This window comes from Heptranchias perlo, chromosome 37 (genome assembly GCF_035084215.1).
Source record: "Heptranchias perlo isolate sHepPer1 chromosome 37, sHepPer1.hap1, whole genome shotgun sequence".
Taxonomy (NCBI): Eukaryota; Metazoa; Chordata; class Chondrichthyes; order Hexanchiformes; family Hexanchidae; genus Heptranchias; species Heptranchias perlo.
The window spans coordinates 1,319,608-1,344,819 of record NC_090361.1 but is presented as its reverse complement, the minus strand read 5'-3'; the positions used below and the strand labels follow the sequence as shown (position 1 = coordinate 1,344,819).

Genomic DNA, 25,212 nt, shown 5'->3' with positions numbered 1-25,212 from the left:
CCAGGACACCGGGGAAAACTCCCCTGCTCTTCAAAATAATGCCATGGGATCTTTTACATGCACGTGAGAGGGCAGACAGAGCCTCGGTTTAACACTTCATCCGAAAGACAGCATCTCCGACAGTGCAGCGCTCCCTCAGTACTGACCCTCTGACAGTGCGGCGCTCCCTCAGTGCTGACCCTCCGACACTCCCATCAGTGCTGACACTCCGACAGTGCGGCGCTCCCTCAGTACTGACCCTCTGACAGTGCGGCGCTCCCTCAGTGCTGACCCTCCGACACTCCCATCAGTGCTGACCCTCCGACAGTGCGGCGCTCCCTCAGTACTAACCCTCCGACAGTGCGGCGCTCCCTCAGTGCTGACCCTCTGACAGTGCGGCGCTCCCTCAGTGCTGACCCTCCGACAGTGCGGCACTCCCTCAGTGCTGACCCTCCGATACTCCCTCAGTGCTGACCCTCCGACAGTGCGGCGCTCCCTCAGTACTGACCCTCCGACAGTGCGGCGCTCCTTCAGTGCTGACCCTCCGATACTCCCTCAGTGCTGACCCTCCGACAGTGCAGCACTCCCTCAGTACTGACACTCCGACAGTGCGGCGCTCCCTCAGTGCTGACCCTCCGACAGTGCGGCGCTCCCTCAGTGCTGACACTCCGACCGTGCAGCGCTCCCTCAGTGCTGACCCTCCGACAGTGCGGCGCTCCCTCAGTGCTGACCCTCCGACAGTGCGGCGCTCCCTCAGTACTGACCCTCCGACACTCCCTCAGTACTGACCCTCCGACAGTGCGGCACTCCCTCAGTACTGACCCTCACGACAGTGCGGCGCTCCCTCAGTACTGACCCTCACGACAGTGCGGCACTCCCTCAGTACTGACCCTCTGACAGTGCGGCGCTCCCTCAGTGCTGACCCTCCGACAGTGCGGCGCTCCCTCAATACTGACCCTCCGACAGTGCGGCGCTCCCTCAATACTGACCCTCCGACAGTGCAGCGCTCCCTCAGTACTGACCCTCACGACAGTGCGGCGCTTCCTCAGTACTGACCCTCACGACAGTGCAGCGCTCCCTCAGTACTGACCCTCCGACAGTGCAGCGCTCCCTCAGTAATGACCCTCCGACACTCCCTCAGTACTGACCCTCTGACAGTGCGGCACTCCCTCAGTACTGACCCTCACGACAGTGCGGCACTCCCTCAGTACTGACCCTCACGACAGTGCGGCACTCCCTCAGTACTGACCCTCACGACAGTGCGGCGCTCCCTCAGTACTGACCCTCACGACAGTGCGGCGCTCCCTCAGTGCTGACCCTCCGACAGTGCGGCGCTCCCTCAGTGCTGACCCTCCGACAGTGCGGCGCTCCCTCAGTGCTGACCCTCCGACAGTGCGGCGCTCCCTCAGTGCTGACCCTCCGACACTCCCTCAGTACTGACCCTCCGACAGTGCAGCACTCCCTCAGTACTGACCCTCACGACAGTGCGGCGCTCCCTCAGTACTGACCCTCACGACAGTGCGGCGCTCCCTCAGTGCTGACCCTCCGACAGTGCAGCGCTCCATCAGTGCTGACCCTCCGACACTCCCTCAGTACTGATCCTCTGACAGTGCGGCGCTCCCTCAGTACTGACCCTCCGACAGTGCAGCGCTCCATCAGTGCTGACCCTCCGACACTCCCTCAGTGCTGACCCTCCGACAGTGCGGCGCTCCCTCAGGACTGACCCTCCGACAGTGCAACGCTCCATCAGTGCTGACCCTCCGACACTCCCTCAGTGCTGACCCTCCGACAGTGCGGCGCTCCCTCAGTACTGACCCTCCGACACTCCCTCAGTACTGACCCTCCGACAGTGCGGCGCTCCCTCAGTACTGACCCTCCGACACTCCCTCAGTACTGACCCTCCGACAGTGCGGCGCTCCCTCAGTACTGACCCTCTGACAGTGCGGCGCTCCCTCAGAACTAACCCTTCGACAGTGCAGCACTCCCTCAGTGCTGACCCTCCGACAGTGCAGCGCTCCCTCAGTGCTGACCCTCCGACACTCCCTCAGTGCTGACCCTCCGACAGTGCAGCGCTCCCTCAGTACTGACCCTCCGACAGTGCGTCGCTCCCTCAGTGCTGACCCTCCGACAGTGCGGCGCTCCCTCAGTACTGACCCTCCCTCAGTGCGGCGCTCCCTCAGTGCTGACCCTCCGACAGTGCGGCGCTCCCTCAGTGCTGACCCTCCGACACTCCCTCAGTGCTGACCCTCCGACAGTGCAGCGCTCCCTCAGTACTGACCCTCCGACAGTGCGGCGCTCCCTCAGTGCTGACCCTCCGACAGTGCGGCGCTCCCTCAGTGCTGACCCTCCGACAGTGCGGCGCTCCCTCAGTGCTGACCCTCCGACAGTACGGCGCTCCCTCAGTGCTGACCCTCCGACAGTGCGGCGCTCCCTCAGTGCTGACCCTCCGACAGTGCGGCGCTCCCTCAGTGCTGACCCTCCGACAGTGCGGCGCTCCCTCAGTGCTGACCCTCCGACAGTGCGGCGCTCCCTCAGTACTGACCCTCCGACACTCCCTCAGTACTGACCCTCTGACAGTGCGGCACTCCCTCAGTACTGACCCTCACGACAGTGCGGCACTCCCTCAGTACTGACCCTCACGACAGTGCGGCACTCCCTCAGTACTGACCCTCACGACAGTGCGGCGCTCCCTCAGTACTGACCCTCACGACAGTGCGGCGCTCCCTCAGTACTGACCCTCTGACAGTGCGGCACTCCCTCAGTACTGACCCTCACGACAGTGCGGCGCTCCCTCAGTACTGACCCTCACGACAGTGCGGCGCTCCCTCAGTACTGACCCTCTGACAGTGCGGCACTCCCTCAGTACTGACCCTCACGACAGTGCGGCACTCCCTCAGTACTGACCCTGACGACAGTGCGGCGCTCCCTCAGTACTGACCCGCCGACAGTGCGGCGCTCCCTCAGTGCTGACCCTCCGACAGTGCGGCGCTCCCTCAGTGCTGACCCTCCGACACTCCCTCAGTACTGACCCTCCGACAGTGCAGCACTCCCTCAGTACTGACCCTCCGACACTCCCTCAGTGCTGACCCTCCGACAGTGCAGCGCTCCCTCAGTGCTGACCCTCCGACACTCCCTCAGTACTGACCCTCTGACAGTGCGGCGCTCCCTCAGTACTAACCCTCCGACAGTGCGGCGCTCCCTCAGTACTGACCCTCCGACACTCCCTCAGTACTGACCCTCCGACAGTGCGGCGCTCCCTCAGTACTGACCCTCCGACACTCCCTCAGTACTGACCCTCTGACAGTGCGGCGCTCCCTCAGTACTGACCCTCTGACAGTGCGGCACTCCCTCAGTGCTGACCCTCCGACAGTGCAGCGCTCCCTCAGTGCTGACCCTCCGACACTCCCTCAGTGCTGACCCTCCGACAGTGCAGCGCTCCCTCAGTACTGACCCTCCGACAGTGCGGCGCTCCCTCAGTGCTGACCCTCCGACAGTGCGGCGCTCCCTCAGTACTGACCCTCACGACAGTGCGGCGCTCCCTCAGGACTGACCCTCCCTCAGTGCGGCGCTCCCTCAGTGCTGACCCTCCGACAGTGCGGCGCTCCCTCAGTGCTGACCCTCCGACACTCCCTCAGTGCTGACCCTCCGACAGTGCGGCGCTCCCTCAGTGCTGACCCTCCGACAGTGCGGCGCTCCCTCAGTGCTGACCCTCCGACAGTGCGGCGCTCCCTCAGTGCTGACCCTCCGACAGTGCGGCGCTCCCTCAGTGCTGACCCTCCGACAGTGCGGCGCTTCCTCAGTGCTGACCCTCCGACAGTGCGGCGCTCCCTCAGTGCTGACCCTCCGACAGTGCGACGCTCCCTAAGTGCTGACCCTCCGACACTCCCTCAGTGCTGACCCTCCGACAGTGCGGCGCTCCCTCAGTGTTGACCCTCCGACACTCCCTCAATACTGACCCTCACGACAGTGTGGCGCTCCCTCAGTACTGACCCTCCGACAGTGCGGCGCTCCCTCAGTACTGACCCTCCGACAGTGCGGCGCTCCCTCAGTACTGACCCTCACGACAGTGCGGCGCTCCCTCAGTACTGACCCTCACGACAGTGCGGCGCTCCCTCAGTACTGACCCTCCGACAGTGCGGCGCTCCCTCAGTACTGACCCTTTGACAGTGCGGCGCTCCCTCAGTGCTGACCCTCCGTCAGTGCGGCGCTCCCTCAGTGCTGACCCTCCGACAGTGCGGCGCTCCCTCAGTGCTGACCCTCCGTCAGTGCAGCATTCCCTCAGTGCTGACCCTCCCTCAGTGCTGACCCTCCGACAGTGCGGCGCTCCCTCAGTGCTGACCCTCCGACACTCCCTCAGTACTGACCCTCCGACAGTGCAGCATTCCCTCAGTACTGACCCTCCGACAGTGCGGCGCTCCCTCAGTGTTGACCCTCCGACGCTCCCTCAGTGCTGACCCTCCGACAGTGCGACGCTCCCTCAGTACTGACCCTCCGACACTCCCTCAGTACTGACCCTCCGACAGTGCGGCGCTCCCTCAGTACTGACCCTCACGACAGTGCGGCGCTCCCTCAGTACTGACCCTCACGACAGTGCGGCGCTCCCTCAGTACTGACCCTCCGACAGTGCGGCGCTCCCTCAGTACTGACCCTTTGACAGTGCGGCGCTCCCTCAGTGCTGACCCTCCGTCAGTGCGGCGCTCCCTCAGTGCTGACCCTCCGACAGTGCGGCGCTCCCTCAGTGCTGACTCTCCGTCAGTGCAGCATTCCCTCAGTGCTGACCCTCCCTCAGTGCTGACCCTCCGACAGTGCGGCGCTCCCTCAGTGCTGACCCTCCGACACTCCCTCAGTACTGACCCTCCGACAGTGCAGCATTCCCTCAGTACTGACCCTCCGACAGTGCGGCGCTCCCTCAGTGTTGACCCTCCGACGCTCCCTCAGTGCTGACCCTCCGACAGTGCGACGCTCCCTCAGTACTGACCCTCCGACACTCCCTCAGTACTGACCTTTACGACAGTGCGGCGCTCCCTCAGTACTGACCCTCCGACAGTGCGGCGCTCCCTCAGTACTGACCCTCCGACTGTGCGGCGCTACCTCAGTACTGACCCTCCAACAGTGCGGCGCTCCCTCAGTACTGACCCTCTGACAGTGCGGCGCTCCCTCAGTACTGACCCTCCGACAGTGCGGCGCTCCCTCAGTGCTGACCCTCCGACAGTGCGACGCTCCCTCAGTACTGACCCTCCGACACTCCCTCAGTACTGACCTTTACGACAGTGCGGCGCTCCCTCAGTACTGACCCTCACGACAGTGCGGCGCTCCCTCAGTACTGACCCTCACGACAGTGCGGCGCTCCCTCAGTACTGACCCTCTGACAGTGCGGCGCTCCCTCAGTACTGACCCTCATGACAGTGCGGCGCTCCCTCAGTACTGACCCTCTGACAGTGCGGCGCTCCCTCAGTACTGACCCTCACGACAGTGCGGCGCTCCCTCAGTACTGACCCTCCGACAGTGCGGCGCTCCCTCAGTGCTGACCCTCCGACACTCCCTCAGTACTGACCCTCCGACAGTGCGGTGCTCCCTCAGTGCTGACCCTCCGACAGTGCGGCGCTCCCTCAGTGCTGACCCTCCGACACTCCCTCAGTACTGACCCTCCGACAGTGCAGCACTCCCTCAGTACTGACCCTCCGACACTCCCTCAGTGCTGACCCTCCGACAGTGCAGCGCTCCATCAGTGCTGACCCTCCGACACTCCCTCAGTACTGATCCTCTGACAGTGCGGCGCTCCCTCAGTGCTGACCCTCCGACAGTGCAGCGCTCCATCAGTGCTGACCCGCCGACACTCCCTCAGTGCTGACCCTCCGACAGTGCGGCGCTCCCTCAGTACTAACCCTCCGACAGTGCGGCGCTCCCTCAGTACTGACCCTCCGACAGTGCGGCGCTCCCTCAGTACTGACCCTCCGACACTCCCTCAGTACTGACCCTCTGACAGTGCGGCGCTCCCTCAGTACTGACCCTCTGACAGTGCGGCGCTCCCTCAGAACTAACCCTTCGACAGTGCGGCACTCCCTCAGTGCTGACCCTCCGACAGTGCAGCGCTCCCTCAGTGCTGACCCTCCGACACTCCCTCAGTGCTGACCCTCCGACAGTGCAGCGCTCCCTCAGTACTGACCCTCCGACAGTGCGGCGCTCCCTCAGTGCTGACCCTCCGACAGTGCGGCGCTCCCTCAGTACTGACCCTCACGACAGTGCGGCGCTCCCTCAGTACTGACCCTCCCTCAGTGCGGCGCTCCCTCAGTGCTGACCCTCCGACAGTGCGGCGCTCCCTCAGTGCTGACCCTCCGACAGTGCGGCGTTCCCTCAGTGTTGACCCTCCGACAGTGCGGCGCTCCCTCAGTGCTGACCCTCCGACACTCCCTCAGTGCTGCGCTCCCTCAGTGCTGACCCTCCGACAGTGCGGCGCTCCCTCAGTGCTGACCCTCCGACAGTGCGGCGCTCCCTCAGTGCTGACCCTCCGACAGTGCGGCGCTCCCTCAGTGCTGACCCTCCGACAGTGCGGCGCTCCCTCAGTGCTGACCCTCCGACAGTGCGGCGCTCCCTCAGTGCTGACCCTCCGACAGTGCGGCGCTCCCTCAGTGTTGACCCTCCGACACTCCCTCAGTACTGACCCTCACGACAGTGTGGCGCTCCCTCAGTACTGACCCTCCGACAGTGCGGCGCTCCCTCAGTACTGACCCTCCGACAGTGCGGCGCTCCCTCAGTGCTGACCCTCCGACAGTGCGGCGCTCCCTCAGTACTGACCCTCACGACAGTGCGGCGCTCCCTCAGTACTGACCCTCCCTCAGTGCGGCGCTCCCTCAGTGCTGACCCTCCGACAGTGCGGCGCTCCCTCAGTGCTGACCCTCCGACACTCCCTCAGTGCTGACCCTCCGACAGTGCGGCGCTCCCTCAGTGCTGACCCTCCGACAGTGCGGCGCTCCCTCAGTGCTGACCCTCCGACAGTGCGGCGCTCCCTCAGTGCTGACCCTCCGACAGTGCGGCGCTCCCTCAGTGCTGACCCTCCGACAGTGCGGCGCTCCCTCAGTGCTGACCCTCCGACAGTGCGGCGCTCCCTCAGTGTTGACCCTCCGACACTCCCTCAATACTGACCCTCACGACAGTGTGGCGCTCCCTCAGTACTGACCCTCCGACAGTGCGGCGCTCCCTCAGTACTGACCCTCCGACAGTGCGGCGCTCCCTCAGTACTGACCCTCACGACAGTGCGGCGCTCCCTCAGTACTGACCCTCACCACAGTGCGGCGCTCCCTCAGTACTGACCCTCCGACAGTGCGGCGCTCCCTCATTACTGACCCTTTGACAGTGCGGCGCTCCCTCAGTGCTGACCCTCACGACAGTGCGGCGCTCCCTCAGTACTGACCCTCCGACAGTGCGGCGCTCCCTCAGTGCTGACCCTCCGACACTCCCTCAGTACTGACCCTCCGACAGTGCGGTGCTCCCTCAGTGCTGACCCTCCGACAGTGCGGCGCTCCCTCAGTGCTGACCCTCCGACACTCCCTCAGTACTGACCCTCCGACAGTGCAGCACTCCCTCAGTACTGACCCTCCGACACTCCCTCAGTGCTGACCCTCCGACAGTGCAGCGCTCCATCAGTGCTGACCCTCCGACACTCCCTCAGTACTGATCCTCTGACAGTGCGGCGCTCCCTCAGTGCTGACCCTCCGACAGTGCAGCGCTCCATCAGTGCTGACCCGCCGACACTCCCTCAGTGCTGACCCTCCGACAGTGCGGCGCTCCCTCAGTACTAACCCTCCGACAGTGCGGCGCTCCCTCAGTACTGACCCTCCGACAGTGCGGCGCTCCCTCAGTACTGACCCTCCGACACTCCCTCAGTACTGACCCTCTGACAGTGCGGCGCTCCCTCAGTACTGACCCTCTGACAGTGCGGCGCTCCCTCAGAACTAACCCTTCGACAGTGCGGCACTCCCTCAGTGCTGACCCTCCGACAGTGCAGCGCTCCCTCAGTGCTGACCCTCCGACACTCCCTCAGTGCTGACCCTCCGACAGTGCAGCGCTCCCTCAGTACTGACCCTCCGACAGTGCGGCGCTCCCTCAGTGCTGACCCTCCGACAGTGCGGCGCTCCCTCAGTACTGACCCTCACGACAGTGCGGCGCTCCCTCAGTACTGACCCTCCCTCAGTGCGGCGCTCCCTCAGTGCTGACCCTCCGACAGTGCGGCGCTCCCTCAGTGCTGACCCTCCGACAGTGCGGCGTTCCCTCAGTGTTGACCCTCCGACAGTGCGGCGCTCCCTCAGTGCTGACCCTCCGACACTCCCTCAGTGCTGCGCTCCCTCAGTGCTGACCCTCCGACAGTGCGGCGCTCCCTCAGTGCTGACCCTCCGACAGTGCGGCGCTCCCTCAGTGCTGACCCTCCGACAGTGCGGCGCTCCCTCAGTGCTGACCCTCCGACAGTGCGGCGCTCCCTCAGTGCTGACCCTCCGACAGTGCGGCGCTCCCTCAGTGCTGACCCTCCGACAGTGCGGCGCTCCCTCAGTGTTGACCCTCCGACACTCCCTCAGTACTGACCCTCACGACAGTGTGGCGCTCCCTCAGTACTGACCCTCCGACAGTGCGGCGCTCCCTCAGTACTGACCCTCCGACAGTGCGGCGCTCCCTCAGTGCTGACCCTCCGACAGTGCGGCGCTCCCTCAGTACTGACCCTCACGACAGTGCGGCGCTCCCTCAGTACTGACCCTCCCTCAGTGCGGCGCTCCCTCAGTGCTGACCCTCCGACAGTGCGGCGCTCCCTCAGTGCTGACCCTCCGACACTCCCTCAGTGCTGACCCTCCGACAGTGCGGCGCTCCCTCAGTGCTGACCCTCCGACAGTGCGGCGCTCCCTCAGTGCTGACCCTCCGACAGTGCGGCGCTCCCTCAGTGCTGACCCTCCGACAGTGCGGCGCTCCCTCAGTGCTGACCCTCCGACAGTGCGGCGCTCCCTCAGTGCTGACCCTCCGACAGTGCGGCGCTCCCTCAGTGTTGACCCTCCGACACTCCCTCAATACTGACCCTCACGACAGTGTGGCGCTCCCTCAGTACTGACCCTCCGACAGTGCGGCGCTCCCTCAGTACTGACCCTCCGACAGTGCGGCGCTCCCTCAGTACTGACCCTCACGACAGTGCGGCGCTCCCTCAGTACTGACCCTCACGACAGTGCGGCGCTCCCTCAGTACTGACCCTCCGACAGTGCGGCGCTCCCTCAGTACTGACCCTTTGACAGTGCGGCGCTCCCTCAGTGCTGACCCTCCGACAGTGCGGCGCTCCCTCAGTGCTGACCCTCCGACAGTGCGGCGCTCCCTCAGTGCTGACCCTCCGTCAGTGCAGCATTCCCTCAGTGCTGACCCTCCCTCAGTGCTGACCCTCCGACAGTGCGGCGCTCCCTCAGTGCTGACCCTCCGACACTCCCTCAGTACTGACCCTCCGACAGTGCAGCATTCCCTCAGTACTGACCCTCCGACAGTGCGGCGCTCCCTCAGTGTTGACCCTCCGACGCTCCCTCAGTGCTGACCCTCCGACAGTGCGACGCTCCCTCAGTACTGACCCTCCGACACTCCCTCAGTACTGACCCTCCGACAGTGCGGCGCTCCCTCAGTACTGACCCTCACGACAGTGCGGCGCTCCCTCAGTACTGACCCTCACGACAGTGCGGCGCTCCCTCAGTACTGACCCTCCGACAGTGCGGCGCTCCCTCAGTACTGACCCTTTGACAGTGCGGCGCTCCCTCAGTGCTGACCCTCCGTCAGTGCGGCGCTCCCTCAGTGCTGACCCTCCGACAGTGCGGCGCTCCCTCAGTGCTGACCCTCCGTCAGTGCAGCATTCCCTCAGTGCTGACCCTCCCTCAGTGCTGACCCTCCGACAGTGCGGCGCTCCCTCAGTGCTGACCCTCCGACACTCCCTCAGTACTGACCCTCCGACAGTGCAGCATTCCCTCAGTACTGACCCTCCGACAGTGCGGCGCTCCCTCAGTGTTGACCCTCCGACGCTCCCTCAGTGCTGACCCTCCGACAGTGCGACGCTCCCTCAGTACTGACCCTCCGACACTCCCTCAGTACTGACCTTTACGACAGTGCGGCGCTCCCTCAGTACTGACCCTCCGACAGTGCGGCGCTCCCTCAGTACTGACCCTCCGACTGTGCGGCGCTACCTCAGTACTGACCCTCCAACAGTGCGGCGCTCCCTCAGTACTGACCCTCTGACAGTGCGGCGCTCCCTCAGTACTGACCCTCCGACAGTGCGGCGCTCCCTCAGTGCTGACCCTCCGACAGTGCGACGCTCCCTCAGTACTGACCCTCCGACACTCCCTCAGTACTGACCTTTACGACAGTGCGGCGCTCCCTCAGTACTGACCCTCACGACAGTGCGGCGCTCCCTCAGTACTGACCCTCACGACAGTGCGGCGCTCCCTCAGTACTGACCCTCTGACAGTGCGGCGCTCCCTCAGTACTGACCCTCATGACAGTGCGGCGCTCCCTCAGTACTGACCCTCACGACAGTGCGGCGCTCCCTCAGTACTGACCCTGACGACAGTGCGGCGCTCCCTCAGTACTGACCCTCCGACAGTGCGGCGCTCCCTCAGTGCTGACCCTCCGACAGTGCGGTGCTCCCTCAGTGCTGACCCTCCGACAGTGCGGCGCTCCCTCAGTGCTGACCCTCCGACACTCCCTCAGTGCTGACCCTCCGACAGTGCAGCACTCCCTCAGTACTGACCCTCCGACACTCCCTCAGTGCTGACCCTCCGACAGTGCAGCGCTCCATCAGTGCTGACCCTCCGACACTCCCTCAGTACTGATCCTCTGACAGTGCGGCGCTCCCTCAGTGCTGACCCTCCGACAGTGCAGCGCTCCATCAGTGCTGACCCGCCGACACTCCCTCAGTGCTGACCCTCCGACAGTGCGGCGCTCCCTCAGTACTAACCCTCCGACAGTGCGGCGCTCCCTCAGTACTGACCCTCCGACACTCCCTCAGTACTGACCCTCCGACAGTGCGGCGCTCCCTCAGTACTGACCCTCCGACACTCCCTCAGTACTGACCCTCTGACAGTGCGGCGCTCCCTCAGAACTAACCCTTCGACAGTGCGGCACTCCCTCAGTGCTGACCCTCCGACAGTGCAGCGCTCCCTCAGTGCTGACCCTCCGACACTCCCTCAGTGCTGACCCTCCGACAGTGCAGCGCTCCCTCAGTACTGACCCTCCGACAGTGCGGCGCTCCCTCAGTGCTGACCCTCCGACAGTGCGGCGCTCCCTCAGTACTGACCCTCACGACAGTGCGGCGCTCCCTCAGTACTGACCCTCCCTCAGTGCGGCGCTCCCTCAGTGCTGACCCTCCGACAGTGCGGCGCTCCCTCAGTGCTGACCCTCCGACAGTGCGGCGTTCCCTCAGTGTTGACCCTCCGACAGTGCGGCGCTCCCTCAGTGCTGACCCTCCGACACTCCCTCAGTGCTGCGCTCCCTCAGTGCTGACCGTCCGACAGTGCGGCGCTCCCTCAGTGCTGACCCTCCGACAGTGCGGCGCTCCCTCAGTGCTGACCCTCCGACAGTGCGGCGCTCCCTCAGTGCTGACCCTCCGACAGTGCGGCGCTCCCTCAGTGCTGACCCTCCGACAGTGCGGCGCTCCCTCAGTGCTGACCCTCCGACAGTGCGGCGCTCCCTCAGTGTTGACCCTCCGACACTCCCTCAGTACTGACCCTCACGACAGTGTGGCGCTCCCTCAGTACTGACCCTCCGACAGTGCGGCGCTCCCTCAGTACTGACCCTCCGACAGTGCGGCGCTCCCTCAGTGCTGACCCTCCGACAGTGCGGCGCTCCCTCAGTACTGACCCTCACGACAGTGCGGCGCTCCCTCAGTACTGACCCTCCCTCAGTGCGGCGCTCCCTCAGTGCTGACCCTCCGACAGTGCGGCGCTCCCTCAGTGCTGACCCTCCGACACTCCCTCAGTGCTGACCCTCCGACAGTGCGGCGCTCCCTCAGTGCTGACCCTCCGACAGTGCGGCGCTCCCTCAGTGCTGACCCTCCGACAGTGCGGCGCTCCCTCAGTGCTGACCCTCCGACAGTGCGGTGCTCCCTCAGTGCTGACCCTCCGACAGTGCGGCGCTCCCTCAGTGCTGACCCTCCGACAGTGCGGCGCTCCCTAAGTGCTGACCCTCCGACACTCCCTCAGTACTGACCCTCCGACAGTGCGGCACTCCCTCAGTGTTGACCCTCCGACGCTCCCTCAGTGCTGACCCTCCGACAGTGCGGCGCTCCCTCAGTGTTGACCCTCCGACACTCCCTCAATACTGACCCTCACGACAGTGTGGCGCTCCCTCAGTACTGACCCTCCGACAGTGCGGCGCTCCCTCAGTACTGACCCTCCGACAGTGCGGCGCTCCCTCAGTACTGACCCTCACGACAGTGCGGCGCTCCCTCAGTACTGACCCTCACGACAGTGCGGCGCTCCCTCAGTACTGACCCTCCGACAGTGCGGCGCTCCCTCAGTACTGACCCTTTGACAGTGCGGCGCTCCCTCAGTGCTGACCCTCCGTCAGTGCGGCGCTCCCTCAGTGCTGACCCTCCGACAGTGCGGCGCTCCCTCAGTGCTGACCCTCCGTCAGTGCAGCATTCCCTCAGTGCTGACCCTCCCTCAGTGCTGACCCTCCGACAGTGCGGCGCTCCCTCAGTGCTGACCCTCCGACACTCCCTCAGTACTGACCCTCCGACAGTGCAGCATTCCCTCAGTACTGACCCTCCGACAGTGCGGCGCTCCCTCAGTGTTGACCCTCCGACGCTCCCTCAGTGCTGACCCTCCGACAGTGCGACGCTCCCTCAGTACTGACCCTCCGACACTCCCTCAGTACTGACCTTTACGACAGTGCGGCGCTCCCTCAGTACTGACCCTCCGACAGTGCGGCGCTCCCTCAGTACTGACCCTCCGACTGTGCGGCGCTACCTCAGTACTGACCCTCCAACAGTGCGGCGCTCCCTCAGTACTGACCCTCTGACAGTGCGGCGCTCCCTCAGTACTGACCCTCCGACAGTGCGACGCTCCCTCAGTACTGACCCTCCGACACTCCCTCAGTACTGACCTTTACGACAGTGCGGCGCTCCCTCAGTACTGACCCTCACGACAGTGCGGCGCTCCCTCAGTACTGACCCTCACGACAGTGCGGCGCTCCCTCAGTACTGACCCTCTGACAGTGCGGCGCTCCCTCAGTACTGACCCTCATGACAGTGCGGCGCTCCCTCAGTACTGACCCTCACGACAGTGCGGCGCTCCCTCAGTACTGACCCTGACGACAGTGCGGCGCTCCCTCAGTACTGACCCTCCGACAGTGCGGCGCTCCCTCAGTGCTGACCCTCCGACAGTGCAGCGCTCCCTCAGTGCTGACCCTCCGACAGTGCGGTGCTCCCTCAGTGCTGACCCTCCGACAGTGCGGCGCTCCCTCAGTGCTGACCCTCCGACACTCCCTCAGTGCTGACCCTCCGACAGTGCAGCGCTCCATCAGTGCTGACCCTCCGACACTCCCTCAGTACTGATCCTCTGACAGTGCGGCGCTCCCTCAGTGCTGACCCTCCGACAGTGCAGCGCTCCATCAGTGCTGACCCGCCGACACTCCCTCAGTGCTGACCCTCCGACAGTGCGGCGCTCCCTCAGTACTAACCCTCCGACAGTGCGGCGCTCCCTCAGTACTGACCCTCCGACACTCCCTCAGTACTGACCCTCTGACAGTGCGGCGCTCCCTCAGTACTGACCATCTGACAGTGCGGCGCTCCCTCAGAACTAACCCTTCGACAGTGCGGCACTCCCTCAGTGCTGACCCTCCGACAGTGCAGCGCTCCCTCAGTGCTGACCCTCCGACACTCCCTCAGTGCTGACCCTCCGACAGTGCAGCGCTCCCTCAGTACTGACCCTCCGACAGTGCGGCGCTCCCTCAGTGCTGACCCTCCGACAGTGCGGCGCTCCCTCAGTACTGACCCTCACGACAGTGCGGCGCTCCCTCAGTACTGACCCTCCCTCAGTGCGGCGCTCCCTCAGTGCTGACCCTCCGACAGTGCGGCGCTCCCTCAGTGCTGACCCTCCGACAGTGCGGCGCTCCCTCAGTGCTGACCCTCCGACAGTGCGGCGTTCCCTCAGTGTTGACCCTCCGACAGTGCGGCGCTCCCTCAGTGCTGACCCTCCGACACTCCCTCAGTGCTGCGCTCCCTCAGTGCTGACCCTCCGACAGTGCGGCGCTCCCTCAGTGCTGACCCTCCGACAGTGCGGCGCTCCCTCAGTGCGGCGCTCCCTCAGTGCTGACCCTCCGACAGTGCGGCGCTCCCTCAGTGCTGACCCTCCGACAGTGCGGCGCTCCCTCAGTGCTGACCCTCCGACAGTGCGGCGCTCCCTCAGTGTTGACCCTCCGACACTCCCTCAGTACTGACCCTCACGACAGTGTGGCGCTCCCTCAGTACTGACCCTCCGACAGTGCGGCGCTCCCTCAGTACTGACCCTCCGACAGTGCGGCGCTCCCTCAGTACTGACCCTCCGACAGTGCGGCGCTCCCTCAGTACTGACCCTCCGACAGTGCGGCGCTCCCTCAGTACTGACCCTCCGACAGTGGGGCGCTCCCTCAGTACTGACCCTCACGACACTGCGGCGCTCCCTCAGTACTGACCCTCCGACAGTGCGGCGCTCCCTCAGTGCTGACCCTCCCTCAGTGCTGACCCTCCGACAGTGCGGCGCTCCCTCAGTGCTGACCCTCCGACACTCCCTCAGTACTGACCCTCCGACAGTGCAGCATTCCCTCAGTACTGACCCTCCGACAGTGCGGCGCTCCCTCAGTGTTGACCCTCCGACGCTCCCTCAGTGCTGACCTTTACGACAGTGCGGCGCTCCCTCAGTACTGACCCTCCGACACTCCCTCAGTACTGACCTTTACGACAGTGCGGCACTCCCTCAGTACTGACCCTCCGACAGTGCGGCGCTCCCTCAGTACTGACCCTCTGACAGTGCGGCGCTCCCTCAGTACTGACCCTCCGACAGTGCGGCGCTCCCTCAGTACTGACCCTCCGACAGTGCGGCGCTCCCTCAGTACTGACCCTCCGACAGTGCGGCGCTCCCTCAGTACTGACCCTCCGACAGTGCGGCGCTCCCTCAGTGCTGACCCTCCGACAGTGCGACGCTCCCTCAGTGCTGACCCTCCGACACTCCCTCAGTACTGACCTTTACGACAGTGCGGCGCTCCCTCAGTACTGACCCTCCGACACTCCCTCAGTGCTGACCCTCCGACAGTGCAGCGCTCCCTCAGTACTGACCCTCCGACAGTGCGGCGCTCCCTCAGTGCTGACCCTCCGTCAGTGCAGCATTCCCTCAGTGCTGACCCTCCCTCAGTGCTGACCCTCCGACAGTGCGGCGCTCCCTCAGTGCTGACCCTCCGACACTCCCTCAGTACTGACCCTCCGACAGTGCAGCATTCCCTCAGTACTGACCCTCCGACAGTGCGGCGCTCCCTCAGTGTTGACCCTCCGACGCTCCCTCAGTGCTGACCCTCCGACAGTGCGACGCTCCCTCAGTACTGACCCTCCGACACTCCCTCAGTACTGACCTTTACGACAGTGCGGCGCTCCCTCAGTACTGACCCTCCGACAGTGCGGCGCTCCCTCAGTACTGACCCTCCGACTGTGCGGCGCTACCTCAGTACTGACCCTCCAACAGTGCGGCGCTCCCTCAGTACTGACCCTCTGACAGTGCGGCGCTCCCTCAGTACTGACCCTCCGACAGTGCGACGCTCCCTCAGTACTGACCCTCCGACACTCCCTCAGTACTGACCTTTACGACAGTGCGGCGCTCCCTCAGTACTGACCCTCACGACAGTGCGGCGCTCCCTCAGTACTGACCCTCACGACAGTGCGGCGCTCCCTCAGTACTGACCCTCTGACAGTGCGGCGCTCCCTCAGTACTGACCCTCATGACAGTGCGGCGCTCCCTCAGTACTGACCCTCACGACAGTGCGGCGCTCCCTCAGTACTGACCCTGACGACAGTGCGGCGCTCCCTCAGTACTGACCCTCCGACAGTGCGGCGCTCCCTCAGTGCTGACCCTCCGACAGTGCAGCGCTCCCTCAGTGCTGACCCTCCGACAGTGCGGTGCTCCCTCAGTGCTGACCCTCCGACAGTGCGGCGCTCCCTCAGTGCTGACCCTCCGACACTCCCTCAGTGCTGACCCTCCGACAGTGCAGCGCTCCATCAGTGCTGACCCTCCGACACTCCCTCAGTACTGATCCTCTGACAGTGCGGCGCTCCCTCAGTGCTGACCCTCCGACAGTGCAGCGCTCCATCAGTGCTGACCCGCCGACACTCCCTCAGTGCTGACCCTCCGACAGTGCGGCGCTCCCTCAGTACTAACCCTCCGACAGTGCGGCGCTCCCTCAGTACTGACCCTCCGACACTCCCTCAGTACTGACCCTCTGACAGTGCGGCGCTCCCTCAGTACTGACCATCTGACAGTGCGGCGCTCCCTCAGAACTAACCCTTCGACAGTGCGGCGCTCCCTCAGTACTGACCCTCCCTCAGTGCGGCGCTCCCTCAGTGCTGACCCTCCGACAGTGCGGCGCTCCCTCAGTGCTGACCCTCCGACAGTGCGGCGCTCCCTCAGTGCTGACCCTCCGACAGTGCGGCGTTCCCTCAGTGTTGACCCTCCGACAGTGCGGCGCTCCCTCAGTGCTGACCCTCCGACACTCCCTCAGTGCTGCGCTCCCTCAGTGCTGACCCTCCGACAGTGCGGCGCTCCCTCAGTGCTGACCCTCCGACAGTGCGGCGCTCCCTCAGTGCGGCGCTCCCTCAGTGCTGACCCTCCGACAGTGCGGCGCTCCCTCAGTGCTGACCCTCCGACAGTGCGGCGCTCCCTCAGTGCTGACCCTCCGACAGTGCGGCGCTCCCTCAGTGTTGACCCTCCGACACTCCCTCAGTACTGACCCTCACGACAGTGTGGCGCTCCCTCAGTACTGACCCTCCGACAGTGCGGCGCTCCCTCAGTACTGACCCTCCGACAGTGCGGCGCTCCCTCAGTACTGACCCTCCGACAGTGCGGCGCTCCCTCAGTACTGACCCTCCGACAGTGCGGCGCTCCCTCAGTACTGACCCTCCGACAGTGGGGCGCTCCCTCAGTACTGACCCTCACGACACTGCGGCGCTCCCTCAGTACTGACCCTCCGACAGTGCGGCGCTCCCTCAGTGCTGACCCTCCCTCAGTGCTGACCCTCCGACAGTGCGGCGCTCCCTCAGTGCTGACCCTCCGACACTCCCTCAGTACTGACCCTCCGACAGTGCAGCATTCCCTCAGTACTGACCCTCCGACAGTGCGGCGCTCCCTCAGTGTTGACCCTCCGACGCTCCCTCAGTGCTGACCTTTACGACAGTGCGGCGCTCCCTCAGTACTGACCCTCCGACACTCCCTCAGTACTGACCTTTACGACAGTGCGGCACTCCCTCAGTACTGACCCTCCGACAGTGCGGCGCTCCCTCAGTACTGACCCTCTGACAGTGCGGCGCTCCCTCAGTACTGACCCTCCGACAGTGCGGCGCTCCCTCAGTACTGACCCTCCGACAGTGCGGCGCTCCCTCAGTACTGACCCTCCGACAGTGCGGCGCTCCCTCAGTACTGACCCTCCGACAGTGCGGCGCTCCCTCAGTGCTGACCCTCCGACAGTGCGACGCTCCCTCAGTGCTGACCCTCCGACACTCCCTCAGTACTGACCTTTACGACAGTGCGGCGCTCCCTCAGTACTGACCCTCCGACACTCCCTCAGTGCTGACCCTCCGACAGTGCAGCGCTCCCTCAGTACTGACCCTCCGACAGTGCGGCGCTCCCTCAGTGCTGACCCTCCGTCAGTGCAGCATTCCCTCAGTGCTGACCCTCCCTCAGTGCTGACCCTCCGACAGTGCGGCGCTCCCTCAGTGCTGACCCTCCGACACTCCCTCAGTACTGACCCTCCGACAGTGCAGCATTCCCTCAGTACTGACCCTCCGACAGTGCGGCGCTCCCTCAGTGTTGACCCTCCGACGCTCCCTCAGTGCTGACCCTCCGACAGTGCGACGCTCCCTCAGTACTGACCCTCCGACACTCCCTCAGTACTGACCTTTACGACAGTGCGGCGCTCCCTCAGTACTGACCCTCCGACAGTGCGGCGCTCCCTCAGTACTGACCCTCCGACTGTGCGGCGCTACCTCAGTACTGACCCTCCAACAGTGCGGCGCTCCCTCAGTACTGACCCTCTGACAGTGCGGCGCTCCCTCAGTACTGACCCTCCGACAGTGCGACGCTCCCTCAGTACTGACCCTCCGACACTCCCTCAGTACTGACCTTTACGACAGTGCGGCGCTCCCTCAGTACTGACCCTCACGACAGTGCGGCGCTCCCTCAGTACTGACCCTCACGACAGTGCGGCGCTCCCTCAGTACTGACCCTCTGACAGTGCGGCGCTCCCTCAGTACTGACCCTCATGACAGTGCGGCGCTCCCTCAGTACTGACCCTCACGACAGTGCGGCGCTCCCTCAGTACTGACCCTGACGACAGTGCGGCGCTCCCTCAGTACTGACCCTCCGACAGTGCGGCGCTCCCTCAGTGCTGACCCTCCGACAGTGCAGCGCTCCCTCAGTGCTGACCCTCCGACAGTGCGGTGCTCCCTCAGTGCTGACCCTCCGACAGTGCGGCGCTCCCTCAGTGCTGACCCTCCGACACTCCCTCAGTGCTGACCCTCCGACAGTGCAGCGCTCCATCAGTGCTGACCCTCCGACACTCCCTCAGTACTGATCCTCTGACAGTGCGGCGCTCCCTCAGTGCTGACCCTCCGACAGTGCAGCGCTCCATCAGTGCTGACCCGCCGACACTCCCTCAGTGCTGACCCTCCGACAGTGCGGCGCTCCCTCAGTACTAACCCTCCGACAGTGCGGCGCTCCCTCAGTACTGACCCTCCGACACTCCCTCAGTACTGACCCTCTGACAGTGCGGCGCTCCCTCAGTACTGACCATCTGACAGTGCGGCGCTCCCTCAGAACTAACCCTTCGACAGTGCGGCACTCCCTCAGTGCTGACCCTCCGACAGTGCAGCGCTCCCTCAGTGCTGACCCTCCGACACTCCCTCAGTGCTGACCCTCCGACAGTGCAGCGCTCCCTCAGTACTGACCCTCCGACAGTGCGGCGCTCCCTCAGTGCTGACCCTCCGACAGTGCGGCGCTCCCTCAGTACTGACCCTCACGACAGTGCGGCGCTCCCTCAGTACTGACCCTCCCTCAGTGCGGCGCTCCCTCAGTGCTGACCCTCCGACAGTGCGGCGCTCCCTCAGTGCTGACCCTCCGACAGTGCGGCGCTCCCTCAGTGCTGACCCTCCGACAGTGCGGCGTTCCCTCAGTGTTGACCCTCCGACAGTGCGGCGCTCCCTCAGTGCTGACCCTCCGACACTCCCTCAGTGCTGCGCTCCCTCAGTGCTGACCCTCCGACAGTGCGGCGCTCCCTCAGTGCTGACCCTCCGACAGTGCGGCGCTCCCTCAGTGCGGCGCTCCCTCAGTGCTGACCCTCCGACAGTGCGGCGCTCCCTCAGTGCTGACCCTCCGACAGTGCGGCGCTCCCTCAGTGCTGACCCTCCGACAGTGCGGCGCTCCCTCAGTGTTGACCCTCCGACACTCCCTCAGTACTGACCCTCACGACAGTGTGGCGCTCCCTCAGTACTGACCCTCCGACAGTGCGGCGCTCCCTCAGTACTGACCCTCCGACAGTGCGGCGCTCCCTCAGTACTGACCCTCCGACAGTGCGGCGCTCCCTCAGTACTGACCCTCCGACAGTGCGGCGCTCCCTCAGTACTGACCCTCCGACAGTGGGGCGCTCCCTCAGTACTGACCCTCACGACACTGCGGCGCTCCCTCAGTACTGACCCTCCGACAGTGCGGCGCTCCCTCAGTGCTGACCCTCCCTCAGTGCTGACCCTCCGACAGTGCGGCGCTCCCTCAGTGCTGACCCTCCGACACTCCCTCAGTACTGACCCTCCGACAGTGCAGCATTCCCTCAGTACTGACCCTCCGACAGTGCGGCGCTCCCTCAGTGTTGACCCTCCGACGCTCCCTCAGTGCTGACCTTTACGACAGTGCGGCGCTCCCTCAGTACTGACCCTCCGACACTCCCTCAGTACTGACCTTTACGACAGTGCGGCACTCCCTCAGTACTGACCCTCCGACAGTGCGGCGCTCCCTCAGTACTGACCCTCTGACAGTGCGGCGCTCCCTCAGTACTGACCCTCCGACAGTGCGGCGCTCCCTCAGTACTGACCCTCCGACAGTGCGGCGCTCCCTCAGTACTGACCCTCCGACAGTGCGGCGCTCCCTCAGTACTGACCCTCCGACAGTGCGGCGCTCCCTCAGTGCTGACCCTCCGACAGTGCGACGCTCCCTCAGTGCTGACCCTCCGACACTCCCTCAGTACTGACCTTTACGACAGTGCGGCGCTCCCTCAGTACTGACCCTCCGACACTCCCTCAGTGCTGACCCTCCGACAGTGCAGCGCTCCCTCAGTACTGACCCTCCGACAGTGCGGCGCTCCCTCAGTGCTGACCCTCCGACAGTGCGGCGCTCCCTCAGTACTGACCCTCCCTCAGTGCGGCGCTCCCTCAGTGCTGACCCTCCGACAGTGCGGCGCTCCCTCAGTACTGACCCTCCGACAGTGCGGCGCTCCCTCAGTACTGACCCTCCGACAGTGCGGCGCTCCCTCAGTACTGACCCTCCGACAGTGCGGCGCTCCCTCAGTACTGACCCTACGACAGTGCGGCGCTCCCTCAGTACTGACCCTCCGACAGTGCGGCGCTCCCTCAGTACTGACCCTCCGACAGTGCGGCGCTCCCTCAGTACTGACCCTCCGACAGTGCGGTGCTCCCTCAGTACTGACCCTCCGACAGTGCGGCGCTCCCTCAGTACTGACCCTCCGACAGTGCGGCGCTCCCTCAGTACTGACCCTCCGACAGTGCGGCGCTCCCTCAGTACTGACCCTCCGACAGTGCGGCGCTCCCTCAGTACTGTACAGGAGTATTTGATTATGGGCTAATGTTTCAGGAGTGGGATTTGAACCCATGACCTTCTGACTCAGAGGTGAGAGTGTTACTAACTGAGCCATGGCTAATACTAAGGGTTTTAATAAGCAAATTAAAAATAAAAGAATTAGTTTGAGGGTGGGATTGTCAGGATGAATTGTAGTTGTGGAGGATGATGGGATGGCAGAGATTGTGGTCTGGATGTTGCTGGAATGGGGTATCTGCGTCCTCAGTGAAAAGTGGGACCAATGGACGATCTCCTTAACCAATGAGATTTAAAGATTGAGAAATAAAGAGAGGAATGACAGAGATGGAAACAGGGTGAGTTCGAGTTAAATCAGGTGCAGAAAGAGAAATAGAGAGAGGGGGAACTTCAATTAAGAGAGAAAAGAGACAGAAAGGAAATGTAAGATTTAATCTTTTTAAAATCTCTTAACAATCTATAACGAGGGGGCACAGATTTAAGGTGAGAGGGGAGAGATACAAAAGGGTCCAGAGGGGCAATTTTTTCACTCAAAGGGTGGTGAGTGTCTGGAACGAGCTGCCAGAGGCAGTAGTAGAGGCGGGTACAATTTTGTCTTTTAAAAAGCATTTGGACAGTTACATGGGTAAGATGGGTATAGAGGGATATGGGCCAAGTGCAGGCAATTGGGACTAGCTTAGTGGTATAAACTGGGCGACATGGACATGTTGGGCCGAAGGGCCTGTTTCCATGTTGTAACTTCTATGATTCTATGATTCTATAATTTACCACCTGAAGGAATGAAACTCCAGTTTAAATTGTTCAATTTCTGGGCATTGCATTAACATTGATCATGTTGTTCCACTGTTAACTACCAGAGTATTGTGAACTAGAGGAGGGATCTGGGACAATTATTAAAGGCAATTGGAGAAAAGTCATTGGTTCTGAAAAAAATGATCAAAGCTCAACAACAACTCACATTTATTTAGGTGCTTCACAGATAATCAAAAAAATGGGCCCCGAGCCAAAGAAGAAGATATTAGGAGAGACCAAAAGCTCGGTTAGGGGTGGGCCATTGATTACAATTGAGATAATGATAAATTTGTACAAGGCAATGGTTAGGCCAGTTTTGGGTGTCCTATTATAGAAAGGACATTAAAGCCATAAAGAGCGTACACTGTAGATTCTCCAGGATAATGCCAGGGATGGGAAACTCTGGTTACGAGGAAAGATTGAGATACTGGGACTATTTCCACTGGAGCAGAGAGGGTTAAGAGGAGATTTGATCGAGGTTTTAAAATTATAAAGAGTTTCGATCGAGTGAATCAGGAAAGACTATTACCTCTGGTTGGGGAGTCGGTGATGAGAGTGAGCAGAGAGGTTCGGAGAAATGTCTTTACACAGAGGGTGTTTGGGGCATGGAATGCTTTGCTACAGGTTGAGGCAGAGACCACTGCATCTTTTAAGGTAAAACTGGATAAATATTCAAAGCAGAGGATTGATACAGGATTGTGGGAGAGCCCAGGGCAATGGGATTAGTTTTGCATTGCTCTAGCAAAGAGCTGGCACAGAAACAATGGGCCGAATGGCCTCCCCCCGTGCTGTAAATGGTTCTATGAAATAAAACATTCACACTAGCTGTGTATAAACCTTCACCGTGCTTTTTATTTGTTTATTTATTTTTGACGTTTCTCATAGTTAAGCCCCATATATCGATGGGAGGAGTGTGAACACACGATACACTAACAGACTGAGAGAGAGAGACGGACAGAGATAGAGAGAGGGACCAGAGTCAGTGGCTCAAACCCCAATTTCAGTGAGGCATTGGCTGAGACTTGGAGCTTAACACGAGTTAGAAACAGTTCACACCCCAGCACTACAATGAATGTACAAATATTACAACTGGTAATTTCAAGTGACTTTTAATATTTTTTCAAACATGTTTCTGAGATGTGATGCTACAGTTCACAACAGATCCATTTGATGAATGTGGAAAGTTCAGTGTTGAAAGTGCTGAGTGTCCTTTACTAAACCATCCCAGAATTTCCTGTTCTGTGGGGACCTTGGCAATGTGCACAACTCAATCTAACAACAATGGGTACTGACCCATAACCTTTATCTTGCCCATATGATTTTCCAGAAGATTCTTTTGTTGGTCTCGGATGATTGTGTAAAGCTTCATGATTTCCGAGTCTTAAATTACTGTCTCTGCTGTGAGCTCATGCACAATGAGTGGGTCAGTGAGACTGAGCTGAGGCAGCGAGCGAGGGCTCAGATGGACTGAGCTCTCTGTCCATTTAAACAATGATGTAAGAGCAAACCAGGGTTGAGTCGATAGAGGGTAACACACATCAAACCCCCTCACCCCAGGGTGTCTGGAACACACGTTGAGTTATTGGCCAAGTGTTTACCACTCTGCTATATACACCCCACATGGTGCCGTATTACTGCAGTTTAGCAGAAGCGTTTTCACTTTCAGAGTTAAGAGTGGATCTGACTCATTCGTCTGAAGGAGGCCCTACTGTTCTGTTTACCACTGGGCTGGTGTGTGGTCGGTGAGTGTGTGACACAGCTGCACACAGGCACTGCAAGAAGTTTAGTTTCTTGTTTGCAGTTTCCAATTTTCTCAAATTCCTGAATATGTGATTTAGAGAAAGAACAAATTGGCCAAACAAGTTTAGTCTTTGATATGACATGTTACAGTGAATCAGAGTCAGGGAATTGGTGAGTGGGGGAATTGGTGAAAGCGGGAATTGGTGAGTGGGCGAGTTGGTGAAAGCGGGAATTGGTGAATGCGAGAATTGGTGAGTGGGGGAATTGGTGAGTGGGGGAATTGGTGAAAGCGGGAATTGGTGAGTGGGCGAGTTGGTGAATGGAGGAATTGGTGAGTTGGTGAATGCGGGAATTGGTAAGTGGGGGAATTGGTGAGTGGGGGAATTGGTGAATGGGGGAATTGGTGAGTGGGGGAATTGGTGAGTGGGGGAATTGGTGAGTGGGGGAATTGGTGAATGGGGGAATTGGTGAGTGGGGGAATTGGTGAGTGGGGGAATTGGTGAGTGGGGGAATTGGTGAAAGCGGGAATTGGTGAGTGGGCGAGTTGGTGAATGGAGGAATTGGTGAGTTGGTGAATGCAGGAATTGGTAAGTGGGGGAATTGGTGAGTGGGGGAATTGGTGAATGGGGAATTGGTGAATGGGGGAATTGGTGAGTGGGGAATTGGTGAATGGGGGAATTGGTGAGTGGGGAATTGGTGAGTGGGGAATTGGTGAATGGGGGAATTGGTGAGTGGGGAATTGGTGAATGGGGAATTGGTGAGTGGGGGAATTGGTGAATGGGGGAATTGGTGAGTGGGGAATTGGTGAATGGGGAATTGGTGAATGGGGAATTGGTAAGTGGGGGAATTGGTGAATGGGGAATTGGTGAGTGGGGGAATTGGTGAATGGGGAATTGGTGAGTGGGCGAGTTGGAGTGGGGGAATTGGTGAGTGGGGGAATTGGAGTGGGGGAATTGGTGAGTGGGCGAGTTGGAGTGGGGAATTGGTGAGTGGGGGAATTGGAGTGGGGGAATTGGTGAGTGGGCGAGTTGGAGTGGGGAATTGGTGAATTGGTGAGTGGGGGAATTGGGTATATTAGGTTATCTGTGCAGAGGGAGATGGTTGACTTTAGGTGATGTGCCTCCTACTGGCCCTGTCAATAATTACATCACCTTCAGTGGCAGAAATGAGACTTCGTACCAGTCTGAGTTTACGCTGTTCTTTTTGCCTGATCCAATCTCTCGTGTAATCCCACTCCAGCGCCATGTGCGAATGTGAATGTGAGTGTGAGTGAGTAAGTGTGAGAGTGAGTGTGAGTGTGTGCTGCACATGTGTTTCAAACCCCATTTGTTAACCCCTGTCCTCCCCCTGCTTGGTAAAGGATGCTGTGCCATTGTATTGTCAATCAGTGATTAGTCCCCACGTGTTCACGATTCCACAGCACGTTATATTACACGGGATTTGACACTATTCTTCTCACCAGGAGTATCTCTCGGTCTCAACATCGCAACAGCTTTAGAACGAATCATTTACAAACATTACATTATGTACAAATATCAAACCAGAACCAAAAAAATAAAATCATGAATATAAACTAAAAAACTGTACAACAACCACAGACCTGTGCTGGATCCAAGCTGGTTGGTGGAGACTGTACAGA

At 61.7% G+C, this 25,212-nt stretch overlaps 1 long non-coding RNA gene across 1 annotated transcript in view; it reads left to right on the top strand.

The window, feature by feature from the left end:
- The window catches only part of LOC137304350 (uncharacterized), a 37,259-nt gene that overhangs the window by 718 nt on the left and 11,329 nt on the right, over window positions 1-25,212 (top strand). The gene's annotated exons all lie outside the window — the stretch shown is intronic.